At 42.4% G+C, this 15,480-nt stretch overlaps 1 pseudogene; it reads left to right on the forward strand.

Annotated features, from left to right (window-relative positions):
• Positions 1-12,917: 12,917 nt before the first annotated feature.
• LOC140642160 (PRELI domain-containing protein 1, mitochondrial-like) lies at positions 12,918-13,572 on the forward strand (annotated as a pseudogene).
• The last annotated feature ends 1,908 nt before the right edge of the window (positions 13,573-15,480 follow it).

Below are 15,480 nucleotides of genomic sequence, written 5' to 3' on the forward strand. Positions count from 1 at the left end.
TGAGCAGAGGCTGAAGCCTGTTGTTGGCCACTGTCTCAGAAGAAGAGGTTGCACATGGAGGACTGTAGGTCTGGCAGTGTCAAGCCTTGTAGGTCATGGTAATAATTTTGATTTGTATTTAAAGTGATGGGGAGACTTTAGAAAGTGACACAATCTGATTTTCAACTATAAAAAGACCAGAATTGGGCAGCCCCAGTGGCTCAGTGGTTTAGCGCCACCTTGGGCTTGGGGTGTGATCCTGGAGACCCGGGATTGAGTCCCATGTCGGGCTCCCTGCATGGAGCCTTCTTCTCCCTCTGCCCGTGTCTCTGCCTCTCTCTCTCTCTCTTTCTGTCATGAATAAATAAACAGAATCTTTTAAAAAATAACAATAAAAAAGAACAGAACTCCTATCTTTAATTAGCTATAATTAGGTCATTATAAAATTAATAAAATCAACGAAGCTCTTAGATGAGGTGGCTTCTGTAATGAGCCTGTATGAGGGATATTTGCTTAGCCTCAAGGGCCAGCAGAGTAATACAACAAGTCACACTCATGACCTGGCCGCCTCTTGACGGGGCATCCCCATCAGAGGCCCTGACGGAAGATGCAGGCCTCCTGGACCCCAGGATGGTGAAGGCTTCATGAATGTGGATGCTGCTCAGTAACCTTATCCTTTTTCCAGTTTCTGCAAAGGGTCGTTTAGCAGACGTTGCCCGCTGTCCAGGTGTTTGTGACACGCAGGCAGGTCCAGATGCTGTGTCAGCAACCGAGCTGACCTGGGCCAGAGCCTTTCCCGACCTGGCTCCTCCCACCACCAGGCCCTACTTCCCTGGCCAGCTAGGCCTCACCTCCCAGGAGGCTTTCCCCCAGCTCCTGGCTTCAGGAAACACTCATGGGGTCTCAGGCAAGCCTCCTGCTATGCTGAGAACCTCTTGTGCTGACCTCCAGGGGCTCGGCAACCGCTGGGTCCCCACCTGCATGTCACCCGTTGAACATCTCATTTGTAGGTGCTGTGGCCCAGGGTGTGTTTCCGTGGCCTGTGTCCCTCTCACTGAGGGCCCTTATCCCCGTCTTCAAAACCCAGAGGCATTTTCCTCTGTCAAAACTGTCTGCAGCTTCGGGTGGGGGGTTTGTAAAAAGTCTGCACCTACCCCTATTTTAACTTCATCACCAATTAGGTAAATCTCCTTGGCGTCCTCAGAAGAAAAATTTTAATATCATCCTTAAAACCTTTAGAAATACCAGTGTGATCATTATAACACATTATTCAGTTAGTTAAACATACTTCAAAAAATATCACAAAACCTGTCTTCATTGCAAGTGCATCTGCTGTTTCTTCAAATGATTAGCTGTCAGAGTCATCAATTCTCTATTTTATTGTGTGTCTAAGGCTCTTTCTCCTCATTGAGGACACGCATGGAGCCAAGCAAAGTTACCGCATCCTGTAGGAATGGAGCTTTCAGTCCTTCTCTAACAATCCTAGGTATGCTGGACGACCCACCCCAAGAGTGTGAACAGGGACATGGGGATCACGTGGTGGCAACCCCAGGCATGCAGGTGGCCCACCGGGACCCCTGTGGCATCACAAGCATTGGGTCCCGCCCACATCTTCCCCCTCTGCTCTTTGTCACCCAGAGAGGCTGTAGCTCACTGTCCCACTGCTGTTGGCTCAGGCTGCTGCACTGCGACCAGTGGGAACCAGTACTGTAGGAAGCAAAAGCTGGGAAGCCTGAAACTGGGATCCCCTCTCAAGCTGTGTCCCTGAGAGCCTCATCCTCAACCTTTGGGCCCATCTACAAGGTTCCAGGCACAGACAGTGGGGAGCGGAGGTGCTGTGAGGGGACAGTGGGGTGCGGTGAGGGGTGGCCTTGAGGGGGCAGGGACAGAGAACGTAGGTTTGCTAAGAGGGCTCTACATAATGTGGGTTATTTATAGAGAACAAGGCAAAACTACAGAGTGATAAGGATAATGAGCTGATGTAGGGGGTTTTATGTTCTCCCTCGGGCCACATGAAATTTACCAAGCATAAAAAAATGGGAAATAAAAACAGAAAGGGAGTTGTCCCTTGCAAAGGACTGTTGTGAAATCAGCACCGCACATAGATGGGTTTGGTCCTGTGTGGGGTAGGCGTCATGCTGCAAACTCCTTCCTACTCCTTTCCATAAGCGACCCCCATGCCCCCCACCCCGCACAGGTCCTTCGGCGAGACATCTCATCCCCACTTTATTCCACCATCCAGAGGCCATTTCTGTCCTACCTTCCAGATTCTTCCTGAGACCCTATGTTACAGCCCCACTCTCGCAGCCTAGCCTTTCCCTAGGGATCTTTCATTTGTTGAAGGTGATCCAGGGTATTCTTTGGATAAAAGCCTCAGAAACCCAAACAATCTGTTAGACCATACTCCAGTCATAAAAAGCTTATATAATTTGGCAAAAGTGTTAGCACTCGAAACTCATAATGCTGTTGAGTAGTTTTTTTTGTGTGTGTGTGTGTGTGTGTGTGTGTGTGTGTGTGTGTATGTGTTATCGAGAAAGGAAGCGGGGGACGACTACTTACCATAAGCTGCAGGACCTCCCCTCCTAGTGATGTGATGTTCCTGGGTTACAATCCTGGCCATAGTTGTTCTTCTACAGACTTAGAGGGAAACACAACAGGTTGCTCTGATCTTGAAATGGACTGACATATGTGGTGATGGCTCCTAGGCCCCTGGCATGTAATCGCCACTCCTCTTTTGTGTTTGGTGCTATTATTCTGGGGAAACAAGGATACATGTAGGGCTCCTCACCTTCTCAGTGTTTGTCTTCTAGCCTAACCAAGAACAGGTACAGTTCAAGGTGTTTATGTTCTAGCTGACGTGGGGGCATACTCAAACACACACAGACCTTTGGTTTAGACGTGACATAATCCGGAAGTGCTGAGAAGTTAGGACCTCTTGGGGTTGAGGAGCAGCAGGAGAAAGGGAAGGTGCAGTGGGCACATTGGCTCCTGGTCCTGGGGTACAGCAGTCCTGAGGAGCAGTGGTTCATAGGACCTCTGGCTCCGTGACAGGCCTCATATTTGTTGCCCCTCCTTCCCTCATTCTATCCTGCCTCTCCGGAGTGCCTGCCCCAATGAAATGGTACCACATAATTATTTTTAATTTTTAATTTGACTTTTCATTTTGAGATAATTATAGATTCATAAGTAATTGACAGAAATCATGCAGAGAGATCCTTTACCCTTCACTCTGCTTCCCCCGGTGATGACCTCATGCAGTATCTATAGTGCAAGATCACAACCATGATATTGACTTTGATACAGCCAAGACACAGCCCAAAATACTTCATGGTGCCCTCATGGAGGGATACTCCATTCCCGTCCTTCTTCATCTTCCATTGGCGACTACTAATCTGCTCTCCATTTCTGTAATTTTATCATTTTAAGAATGTGATAGAAATGAGATTAAACTGTATGCAACCTATTGGGGTTGGTGTTTTTTACTTGTCATCATTCCTCGGAGGTTCACTCACATGGATAGCTTGCTCAGCGCCTCCCCATGGTACCATTAGTGCCACCACTGTGCACTTAACCCGTAACCTACCAAAGGACATCCACATTGTTTCCACCCTGCAATATTATGAATCAAGTAGTATGGTCACTTGTGTGAAAGTTTTATGCGAACAAAAATTTTCATTTCTCTGGAATAAATGCCCAGAGATGTGATTCCTGGTTTGTATAATGGAGTACAGGATGGTATGGCCATACCAGCTTACTTTCCCACCATCTTATGCTCTCATGACCAGAGGGATCCTGTTTCTCTGAAATCTCACCAGCACTTGCTATCATCACAGGTTTTTTTTTTTTAATTTCAGACAATCTAATAGGTATATATTAGTTTGTGATATATTATTGTGGTTTTACTTTGTATGTCCCTAATGACGAATTGGCAAGGGATGTTGGATATCTTTTCATGTGCTTAGTTACTATCTGTGTATTTTTCTCAGTGAAGTCTCTATTTATATCTGCCCATTTTCCAGTTGTTTTGTTGTTATTTTTCATTTTGAGAGTTCTTTACATATTCTAGATATTAGCCCTTTATTGCTTATGTGGTTTGCAAATATTTTCTTCCACTTATGAGGCTTTTTGCCCCCAGAGAGCCTTTTTGCAGAGCAAAAGTTTTTATGTAATTCTGATGAAGTCCATTTTGTCAATTTTTTTCTTCTATGGATCATGCTTCTGATATCAATTCTGGCCCAAACTCCCAAATTATCTCCTATTTTTAAAAATATTCATAGCTTTATATTTTATACGTAAGTCAGTGACCCATTTAGAGTTGATTTTTGTACAAAGTGTAAGGTTTAGGTCTATGACATTTTTTTTTAATTTTTAAATATTTTGCCCATAGATAGATGTCCAACTGCTCTCAAACCATTTGTTAAAAAGGCTACCCTTCTTTCATTGAATTCTTTTGCACCTTAGTAAGGATAAAGTGGACAAATTTATGAGTCTGTTTTGGGGCTCCCCTTTCTATTTCATTACCCTCTATGTCAATCCCTCCACCAATACCATGCAATCTTGATCACTAGAGTTGTATAATATGTCTTGGAATATACGAGACTGATTTCTCCTGCTTTCTTCTTTTTCAAAGTTGTTTTAGCTTTTCTCATTCTTTTTCCTTCCATGTAAATTTCAGAATAATTCTATTTGTGTTTATAGAAAAAAAATGTGCTAGAATTTTGATAATAATTGCTTTAAAACTAGATACCAAATTAGGGGAGGATTGACACCTTTACTATGTCGTCTTCTAATCCTTCTAACTCATGAACATGATGTGTCTTCTTTTATTTAGATCTTGTCCTATTTCTTCCAATTGTATTTGATAGTTTCAGCATGCATGTCCTTTATGTTTTGTTATATTTACTCCTAAGAATTTCACAGTACTTTCAATATTTATAATTGTAATTTTAATTTGGTATCCATGTGTTGACTGCTGGTATTTAGAACCATAATTGGTTTTTGTAGATAAATCTTATATGCTGTGACCTCACGAATTTACTAATTACTTCTATTCTTGTTTTGTGAATTCTTGGTGGTTTTCTCCTTAGACAATCATATCTGCAAATAACAACACTTTATTCTTTGCTTTTCTTTAAAAAAAAAAGATTATTTGCTAATTTATTTGAGAGAGAGAGAAAGAAAGAGTGAGAGAGAGCCCCTGAATGTGGTGGTGGGGGAAGGCAGAGAAAGGGAGAAGCAGGTTCCCCACTGAGCAGAGAGCCTGACATGAGGCTCTATCCCAGTACCCAAGGATCATGAGCTGAGCCTAAGGATCAGACGCTTAAACAACTGGGCCATCCAGGTACTGGTATTTATTCTTTCCTAATCTGTATTCCTTTAATTTCCTTTTGTTGCCTTATTGTTTAGGCTACAACTTCAAGTATATGTTGAATAAAAGTTGTGGAATGGACATTCTTGTCTTTAACCACATAACAGAAAGTATTTAATCTTTTATCATTGAATATAATGTTAAGTGGAGCTTTCTCAGGTATTTTTGATCAAGTTGAAGAAGTTACTTCCAGCCTTAGTTTTCTTTTTCTTTTTTAAATTCAAATTCAATTTGCCAACATATAGTAGTACATCATTAGTTTCAGGTGCAGTGTCCAATAATTTGTCAGTTGTACTTAATTTTCTGAGAATTGTAAAGAAGTCACTTTCTGGATAGTGTTTTTGTCCAATTATTATTTACCCTAACTTCCCAAAGATTTACTCTGTGTTTTCCTCTAGGAGATTATTTTAGCCTTAATTTCATATTTAGTTGGTTTTATCTTCTATTTTGAGTTAACGTTTGCACATGATGCAAGGTTAAGAGCTGAATATCCTTCTTTTATATGTGGATATCTAGTTGTATCAGCATCATTTGCTGAAAAAACTCTTCTTTCTCCATCAAATTGTCTTTGAATTCTTGCTGAAAATCAATTATCCATAAATGTATGCATTTATTACATTCATTACATAAATGTATAAATTTATTTTTAGAGTTTCAATTAAATTAAAATTTCAATTAAATTTAAAAAAGACTTTCAATTCTATCCCATTGATTTATCTGTCTATCTTAACACCAACATCACACATTTTCCAATCCCTGACCACCGGATATCTTCCAATTTATTTAGGTATTCTATAATTTCTTTCAATGATTGTTTAGTTTTCAGGATACAAGTCTTGTACTTTTTATTCGAAAATGTATTTCTTAGAATTATTCCTAAGTGTTTTACTCTTTCTAATGCTTTATGCATTGAATTGTTTTCTTAATTTCGTTTTCAGATTGTTCATTGCCATGCAATACTGTCAAAATGGCAATACTCCCTAAAGTAATCTACAGATTTAATACCATTGCTATCAAAATCCCAGCTGTTTATTTTGCAGAAATAGAAAAGCTAATCCTAAACCTCATATGGAAAGCATATATTCTTGTCCTATTCCTAATGGTAGAAAGATTTTTCTTTCACTGTTAGACATTTCAAGACCTTTTTTTCCCCCCAAAGATGTCCTTTATTAGATCGGGGAAGTTCTCTTCTATATCTAATTCACTGAGTGTTTTTACCATTAAAATGTTGGTATTTCTCAAAAGATGTTTCTTTGTCTTTTAAGATATTTATGTTTTCTTTCTTTACCCTATGATATGTTGTTTTATGTTTATTGATGTTTATATCTTAAGCTAAGATTTATTCATGACATTAATAATACTAGATCATGTTGTTGGAATCTATGCTCCTGGATTCTGTCTGCCAGTATTTTATTGAGAATTTTTTGCATCTGTGTTCATAAAAGTTATTGATATGTATCTCTTTTCTTCTCAATTCTTCTGGTTTCTTAGCTGAAACCAGAATTAGCTGAATTGTGTTCTCTCCTCTTCTACATTTTGGAAGAGTTTTTGAAGGATGGTGGTATTCCTTAAGTGTTTGGTAAAACTCACCAGTGAGGTCATCTCACCTTGAATTTTCTTTGTTAAAAGTTCTTTAAACATTTTTTAAAATTACTGACTCAGGGATCCTTGGGTGGCGCAGTGGTTTGGCGCCTGCCTTTGGCCCAGGGCGTGATCCTGGAGACCCGGGATCGAATCCCACGTCGGGCTCCCGGTGCATGGAGCCTGCTTCTCCCTCTGCCTGTGTCTCTGCCTCTCTCTCTCTCTCTCTCTCTCTCTCTCTCTCTCTGTGACTATCATGAATAAATAAATAAAATCTTTAAAAAAAATTACTGACTCTATCTACTTATTACAGGCCTATTCACACTTTCTGTTTTTTATTGAGTCCAGCTTTGCAGTTTGTGTCTTCCTAGGAATTTGTTTATGTCCTCTACGGTTATCTAATATGGCAGCATACAGTTATTCATAATCTATTACGTTTTTTATTTCTGTAAATTTGGTAGTAATGGCTTCTCTTTTCCTCCATTTGCTTCATTAGTCTGTTTTTAAAAAATACCTTCTAGGGCAGCCGGGTGGCTCAGCGGTTGCACAGGGCCTGATCCTGGAGACCCGGGATCAGGTCCCACATTGGGCTTCCTGCTTGGAGCCTGCTTCTCCCTCTGCCTCTGCTCTGTCTCTGCCTGCCTCTCTCTCTCTCTCTCTCTCTCTCTCTCTCTCTCTCTCTCCTCTCTCTCACTGTGTGTGTGTCCTCGGGAAGAAATAAAATCATTAAAAAAATACCTTCTAGTGTAACACTTTGTTTCTCTTTTCATTAATTTTTCTTTGGAGTTAATTTCTTAGTGCTTGCCCTGGAGACTAAAATTAACATTTTAACTTATATCCATGAAATTTGAATGAACGTTAACATAATTTAGTACATAAGAACTTTGCTAGAGTTTGAGTGAAGTGTAAAATCCCTACCACAGTTCATAGCCCTTTATCCTTCCCGTTTGTAGTGTAATTGTCTTAGGCATTTCCTATATTCTGTTATAATTCTTGCTTAAAGGTCCAAGGACAATTTGAAAAATCATTAAGAGTTCTAAAGGCTACCTTTGATCCATATTTCTGCTGTTACCATAGCTTTATCCTTTCCATATGCTCCAAGACTTCTTCTTTTATTATTTTCTGTTTAGAGACATTTCTTGTTTATGCTTTTAAAGTATGTCTCCTGGCAACAAATTGTATTAACTTTTCCTCTTTTGACACTGACATGATATCTGTTTCATTCCTACAGGGTATTTCTCCTGGATATGTCTCTGGATTGATAGTCTGTTCTTCAGTGCTTGAAAGAATTGTGTCAATACGTTATTATCTTCATGGTTTCTGTTGAGAAATGTATTGCCATTCAATATTTTCACCCTCCTATAAGTAAAAAGACTTTAGTTTTCATAAATTTGACTATGGTTTGCCTGGATGTCATTGGGATTAGTTTGGCTTCTTAAAACTATTAGCTTGTGTTTTTTGATAAATTTGAGAAAATTTCAACCACTATTTTTTTGTATATATTTTTTTCAGTTCCAACAATTTTCTCATCTTAATCCAGGACTCTGATGACACAAGTGTTAGATATTTTATATAGTCCCACTATTCCCTGAATCTCTGTTCAGTTTTTCTCCCTCAATCTATTTTTTTTTTCTTATTGGTCAAATTGGGTAATTCTATTGTTAAATGTCAAATTAACTGATTCTTTCCTTTGTCTCCATCATTCTGATGTTGACCAATGCATTGAGTTTTTGAGTGTCCTTTATTGTGTTTTTCAGTTTGAAATGTTCCATTTTTTTCTTCTTATCTTCTATTTCTTTGCTGAGTCTTTCTAATTTTTCATGCGTTTCAAGCATTTTCATTATTGCCTATTGAAGTATTTTAACAATGACTGCTTTCAAATCTTTTTCAGGTAATTCTAACACCTCTATTATCTCAGTGTTGTTATGTCACCTGTATGTCTCCATTCAAATGGACATTTTTTTTGTTTCTTGGCATGACAAGCGATTTTTAATTGAACCTAGATTTTGAATATTATGTAATGAGACTTTGTATCTTATTTAAACCATCTGTTTCTACTGGCTTATTGCTGCCATGTGGTGGTAGAAATTCAGGTTACCCCTTAATCTCAACTGACAAAGTAGGGAGGTGTGCTTGTTACTGGTGACTAAGAATTGGGATTCTGGGTCCCATGGTCTTCCACTGATATCAGTCTGGTTAAGAGAGGCTCCTCCTCATTACTGCTCCTCAGATGTCCTTAAATGACACCAGAGGCAGGAGGAGGGTTTCTTTAGCAGAGGCAGTGGTGACAGTCTTGAATTCTATGAGGTCTCTCCTAATATCACTCAACGGGGAGGAGGAAGGCACCTCATTACTGCCAGGTAGAAATGAAAGCCCATGTCCCCTATATGGTCTCCATTGAAGCTGATGCCAAACAGAGTTAAAAATGTCTGCCTCCTACCCAGTCTTTTCTACCACATCCCTGGAAGGGTATGTAGGAAGGATGAGGTACCGCAATATAGCATTGTAAGGGTGGAAATCAAGACTCCCTACTCAGCCTTTCCTGACATTGGGTAACATGGGACCACAGGTATTTTCTATGATGTTTGGCTGGATTAAGGTGGTTGTTTTCTACATTTTCTGTCATCTACATTATCCCTTCCCTGATCATTTAGCTAGAAAGAATAGACTTTTGTTGGGGCCATTTTGTTGTTGCTGCTGCTTATTCCCATTGCTGTTTCTGAGTTGCTGTCCTTGTCTCCAAATATGGAATATGAGATAGAAAGAAAATTCAGAGAACTCGACCTGGTGTTATTCCTCAAGTTATCTTACTGGTCTGGTTTTTTCTCTCAACAGTTCAGTGTATTATACTTTTTAAAAGTTTTAAAAGTTTTATTCATACTTAACAGGAATAATAAGGAAAAGTACTTCTACTTCATCTTCCCAGGAGCCAAAGTTCTCAGTACCACATAATCTGTTGCCACATATTCTAGTGTGCCCAAATTTGACAATATTTATAATCAAATCCTCAGTATGAGTGTTAGGGTTCCACACTGCTACTAGTGATAATCCCTGCTATACTTTGGTCTCAGAATTCGAAGGCTTTTGTACTGGGATGAAGTAAAATTATACATTGAGAGCCTGGGATACGAATAATGATGATGCTTGGTTTATATGTGTGCAAGGATAAATATAAAAATGTGGTATCTGTTGACATTTATTGTGGCATTTGAAACCTTGCAAAAGGAAATAATAGGTATGCAGCCTTTAAATGCATGTAAAGATGAAACTATTTCTTCTCATTTATTTATCTTCTAAGCTGAATGAAAGGTGTAGTTCTTTCCATGAGAGGCAATCACCTAGTTGCTGAATACATTGCAGGATTTGGCTAGTATGTACCAGTAGGAAGTTGAGAACAATAATGGAAGTATTCTGAAAGGGTGCTTCAGAAGATTCTCTGAAGCTTATCTACTTCAATGGAGAATAGTCAATGAGGTGGAGATATTGGAGCTCCCTTGGTATAGCATTGAGGATGGACTCAGAAGACTCATGAATTCAAATAAACTAGAATACTTCTACCATGTAACTCCTGGGAATACATCTTCTGACTGTGTTCCTTGAATGGACAGGAGGAAATCTTTACTAAAGCAAGAAGGGATTCAGTAGTTAGAGGGGCATCGGAATATTTTGACAAGTCCAGCGAAGGAGGACCTCTGAAGACTAGTATTTATGGTGAAGAACTATGCAGCGATACTGTTTTCTAGAATGGAGATTCTTGGTTTCTGGAATGGGATAGGAGAAACCAGGCCTTAAGTGTTAGAAGAAATGTGATTATAATTACCATGATGCACAGAAAAGTGAAGTGTTAATCAGTATGTTTGACTCATAAGGATTCATGGCAATAAGTAACAGACTATCCTATATCTAGGGGCAAAATATAGAGATAGGGACATAGAGTACTGGCTGGTTTATATGATGATGATTCCAATCTGGGACTTCCTACATGGGGAGACATGTGAACAATGGGGAGCCCTTTGCAGTGTGATCTCCCTTTGATGAATGTTTTACACAAACCACATGCCACCAGTAAAATAAGGATTCCTGCAGGTGGTAGACATGGGCTGCATTCCTCCTTGGCTCCCCATACAAGTTGGGCCTGCAGGCCTGGGGCTCTGGGCTTACTTACTGGCACTGCAAAAGCAGGGTCTTAGAGGTTCTAAAGAAGACACTGCTGTGGTGGTTTTCTTTCTTCTTCTATCTCTTCTTTCCTTCCTTTCTTCCTCTCCTTCCTTCCTTCCTGCCTTCCTCTTTTTCTTTTTTCTTGCCTATTCCTCCCTCTTTTCCTTCATTTTAAATCAAATGTCTCTTGGCAAATTCCAGAACCTAACAAGGAGAACATATTTCTCACTCTGATCTTTGGGGATAATTTGATTCCCTCAGTCTACTGCTACAAGTTACAAAGTTACTGTATGTTTTATTGCACCTTGCCATCCTTGATGACAAACAAATAAACTTTAATTTTGACAGAATGATTTGGTTTATTTTTGGATGCTAACAAATACCCATGATTATAATTCTAGCCAGAGCTGGAGTTTTTAGGGTGTCTGGTCACCTGTCCCTGATATTTAGCAAGAGCCCAGTATGACTTCTCCCCAGTGCTGCCCCCAGAATTCTCAAGCCCTTTGACCCCATGGATCTATTTATGGGAATCCAAAACCTTCTGTTTCCTGGCCTCGGGGATCTCTACTTTTCTGTTGTAAATGCTTCTCAAAAAAAATTCAGGCCATTGTATTCACCCAGTGTACAATAAAAGGATCAATTGATTTTCTATAATTCTTGTAGCTATGTGAGCATGTAGTTTGGTAAATGTGCTGAGTCTCATGGCAGTTATAAAAGGCCTTGATCATTTGACCCATCCATGACCCATCACTTTTATTGCCCCCTTGTCCTCTCCAAAGGAGTGATGTGTCAGACCTCAAAATCTAAGTACATATTCTCACAGTCATGACTTTGGATGCTGCTGAACTTCCTTTTCAGTCTAACTTTGTGTTTCTCTCTCTTTTTAAAAAGACTTATTTATCTATGATAGACAGAGAGAGAGAGAGAGAGAGAGGCAGAGACACAGGCAGAGGGAGAAGCAGGCTCCACGCTGGGAGCCCGACGTGGGACTCGATCCCGAGACTCCAGGATTGCACCCTGGGCCAAAGGCAGGTGCAAAACCGCTGAGCCACCCAGGGATTCCCCTAACTTTGTGTTTCTCAATCAGAAACCCTGCCTTGGCTAGAAGTCAGAGGGGCAGGTGGGTGCTGAAGGCATTGCCCTTACAGCAGGTACCTCGTCCCTAGCTGAGGAGGAGGAGACTGTCCCATCTCCTCTGAGATGAAAGAAATGTCATGGTTGAGAGATGGTTTCCGAGCAAACCCCAAGTGTCAACCTCAGTATCTTCTTGTCCAGGAACTAGAAAGCACTGAGAATAACACATCTCAAGCTTCACAAAGAACTTCCTCTAAGACATATGGAGGTAGGTTGGGAAAGGGGTGAAGGAAGAGAGAGAGGAAGGGGGAAAGAGAGGAAAGAGATGGAGTAGAAGGGACAGTAGACAGGGGAGGGAAAGACAGAGGGAAGTGAGGGAGAGAAGAGGGAGATGGGGAGGAAGGTAGAGAGAGGAGGAGGAAGAAGGAGGGAAGGCAAAAGTGAAGGAAAGGGCAGGGAAGGAGAGAAGGGAAAGAGAGAGAAGGGAGGGAGGGGAATGGAAGAGAGGAAGCAAGAGGAAGGATGAGGGAGGAGGGGAAGGGGAGATAGAAAGGAGAAGGGAGAAAGGGGACAATGAGGAAGAAAAAGGATGAGGAGGTCCTCATGGCGGCGGCTCCTTGGGCAGGCGTGGTGGTTATTGAGCTATGAGTCTGGTGAGTGTGCGCTGAGTCCCGACCCGGCCTCCGCATCCCCCCACCCCCCACCAGCCTCACACCCCTGATGCTGTGCGGGTTCTTAGCCCACCCCGGCCGGGACGATGATGAAGTATTGCCTGAGCCAGAGCGTGCTCTGGAGTTTCTGGGACCAAGTGTTCACTGCCTTCTGGCAGCAGTACCCGAATCTCTATAGCAAACATGTCTTGATGGAAGACATAGTGCACTGGGAGGTGACCCCTGACCAGAAACTCCTGTCCCAGCATCTCCTGACCAAGACCAACAGTATGCCCTGCTGGGGGAGACAGACTGTTTCCTGCCAATGTTGCTCACTCGATGTACATCCTGGAGGATTCTATTGTGGACCCAAAGAACCAGACCATGACCACCTTCACCTGGAACATCAACCACGCCCAGCCGATGGTGGTGGAGGAACGATGTGTTTACTGTGTGAACTCTGATAACACTGGCTGGACCAAAATCTGCCAGGAAGCCTGGGTCTCCTCTAGCTTATTTCGTGTCTCCAGAGCTGTCCAGGAATTTGATCTTGCCTGATTCAAAATAAATGTGACCAAGACAATGAAGGCCTTCGAATATATCTTGGCCAAGCTGCAAGGTGATGCCCCTTCCAAAACCCTTGTGAAGACAGCCAAGGAAGCCAAGGAGAAGGCAAAGGAGACGACAGCGCTGGCAACTACAGAGAAGGCCAACGACCTTGCCAGCAAGGCCGCCATGAAGCAGCAGCAGCACTTTGTGTAGCTAGCCCAGGCCCTGGTGCGGTAAGACACACAACCACCTGGCTCGATTCTCTCTGCCTTTCCCCCCTTGTACTTTATTATGAAAAGTCAACTTCCAGCCCTTTCTACTGTCTGGGTGGTGGGTTGGGGGTGGGTGTCCTGTTTGGCCTTCATGGTGTAGCAGGCACATTGTCCCCCTCTGAGCCGGGCCTGCCTGTTCCCATGTCAAGGAGCCAAGAGCAGGCACAGAGCGGTGGCCTGCTCAGGGTCACAGACTACATGCAGGTGTGGGGATGAAAAATGCTAGACTGTAAGCTCCGTGAAGGCAGGGCCCTTGGTCATGTTCTCTGCTGTGTTCCAAGTACCTGGAACATTATCTAGCACATACCAGGCACTCAATAAATACTTTTTGGATTCAAAAAAAAAAAAGTAGGAGAAGGAAGGAGAGGGAGGGGGAAAGAGATGCAGAGGGAAAGAAGAGGGAGAGAGTGAGGGAGAGGGAAAGGAAGGAATGAGCAGAGGAGGGGAGGAAGGAGGAAGGAAGAAGAGAAGTGAAGGAGAGCCAGTGGCATACAGGTGACCTCCAGCTTCCATAAGAATCTCATTCACAGGGGCCTAGGAACCTCTTCTGGGCATTTCTGTTAGGTAATAATGCTTCCCTGGCTAGGAGGAGAGGAAGCACATGCTGTGTGCCCAGCAACTGGGCACAGTCTCAACTGCATGCTGAGACTTTTCACGAAGCACTTCCTCTCTTCAGGTGAAGCAGGGTGAGCATTGCAGGGCAGCCCTAGGGGAGAGGAGATTGCCTGGAAGAATCTCCTATGTGCTGGGGTAGGGGAATCAGGCAGTGGCTAGCAGGAAGGACTGGCATCCTGCAGTAAGCACAGCTGCTCCATCGTGTCATCCTGTAGAGGAGGACAGATGCAGCCTTACAGGCCCCTCAGCCTATCAGGTTTGGCATCAAGGTTGGTCCACATTGACCGAATTTCTACTATGTGGAAGGCTCTAAGCTGGGCCCACAGAGCCCCTCAGGGTCTCATACCCCACAGTCATGGCACTGTTGAGGAACTTGTTCTCTAGAGGGCAAATTTTTGAATCTGAGTGAGGGAGAGTTGGAGACACCTCTTAGAGGAGGTGAGACTTGAGAGGAACAGGTAGTTGGTGAGCGGAGACATTTAGGAGCCAAGGAATGTTTGAGTGAGGCCTTTTGCGGGAGTAGAAGGCATGCTAAAGCAGTGGCAAGTTGTAGGATTTGTTTTAGGGGATGGGATTCTGTTTGTAATGTTACAATATCCTTGTTGAAATAAGCCCAGTTTTAAGGGAAAATCCTTGCTCATGGTGGTGAATGTGGTCAAGGAAAAAGAGAAGTCATGAATGAAAGAATTAAAACAAGGGTCACTCAACTGTGTCATGAGTGTTGAATGAGAAACCAAGAGCAGTGCATCTTCTACTGTGGCAATGACATTTCCTCCTGACTCTGACATCACCTTCATTTTCATTGCCATTTTCTTGAATTCTTTTTCATGACTGAGTTAACCTGGGCCAAGAGAAGTCCTGGGTGTTCTCAGGTGGCCAGTAAGGAGGCAGTAAGCTACTCCTGTCTTGGTCCCTGAGAGCAACAACCCCAAAACCAAGTGAAGAAGACTCTTCCAACCAAAAGCCTTCCAACAGAGAAGACTGATGTTTTGTGAAGGGTGGCAGGATCCCTCGGGGCGGTGCTCACCTCAGAGAGGAGCCACAGAAGCTGCACCATGGGTGTGACAGGTGTGGTCACAGTCCTCTATTCTAGTCACATCCCTTTCCTCTTGCATAGTGCATGTGTGCATGGGTGCATGTGTGACTGTGATCACAGGATTCCATCCCCAGATGGTAGCTTGTTCGCCAGGGAAATCAGTCCACAAAATGTAGTATGAGATGATCCTTTCTCCCC

Source organism: Canis lupus, chromosome 11, assembly GCF_048164855.1.
Source record: "Canis lupus baileyi chromosome 11, mCanLup2.hap1, whole genome shotgun sequence".
In the NCBI taxonomy this organism is placed as follows: Eukaryota; Metazoa; Chordata; class Mammalia; order Carnivora; family Canidae; genus Canis; species Canis lupus.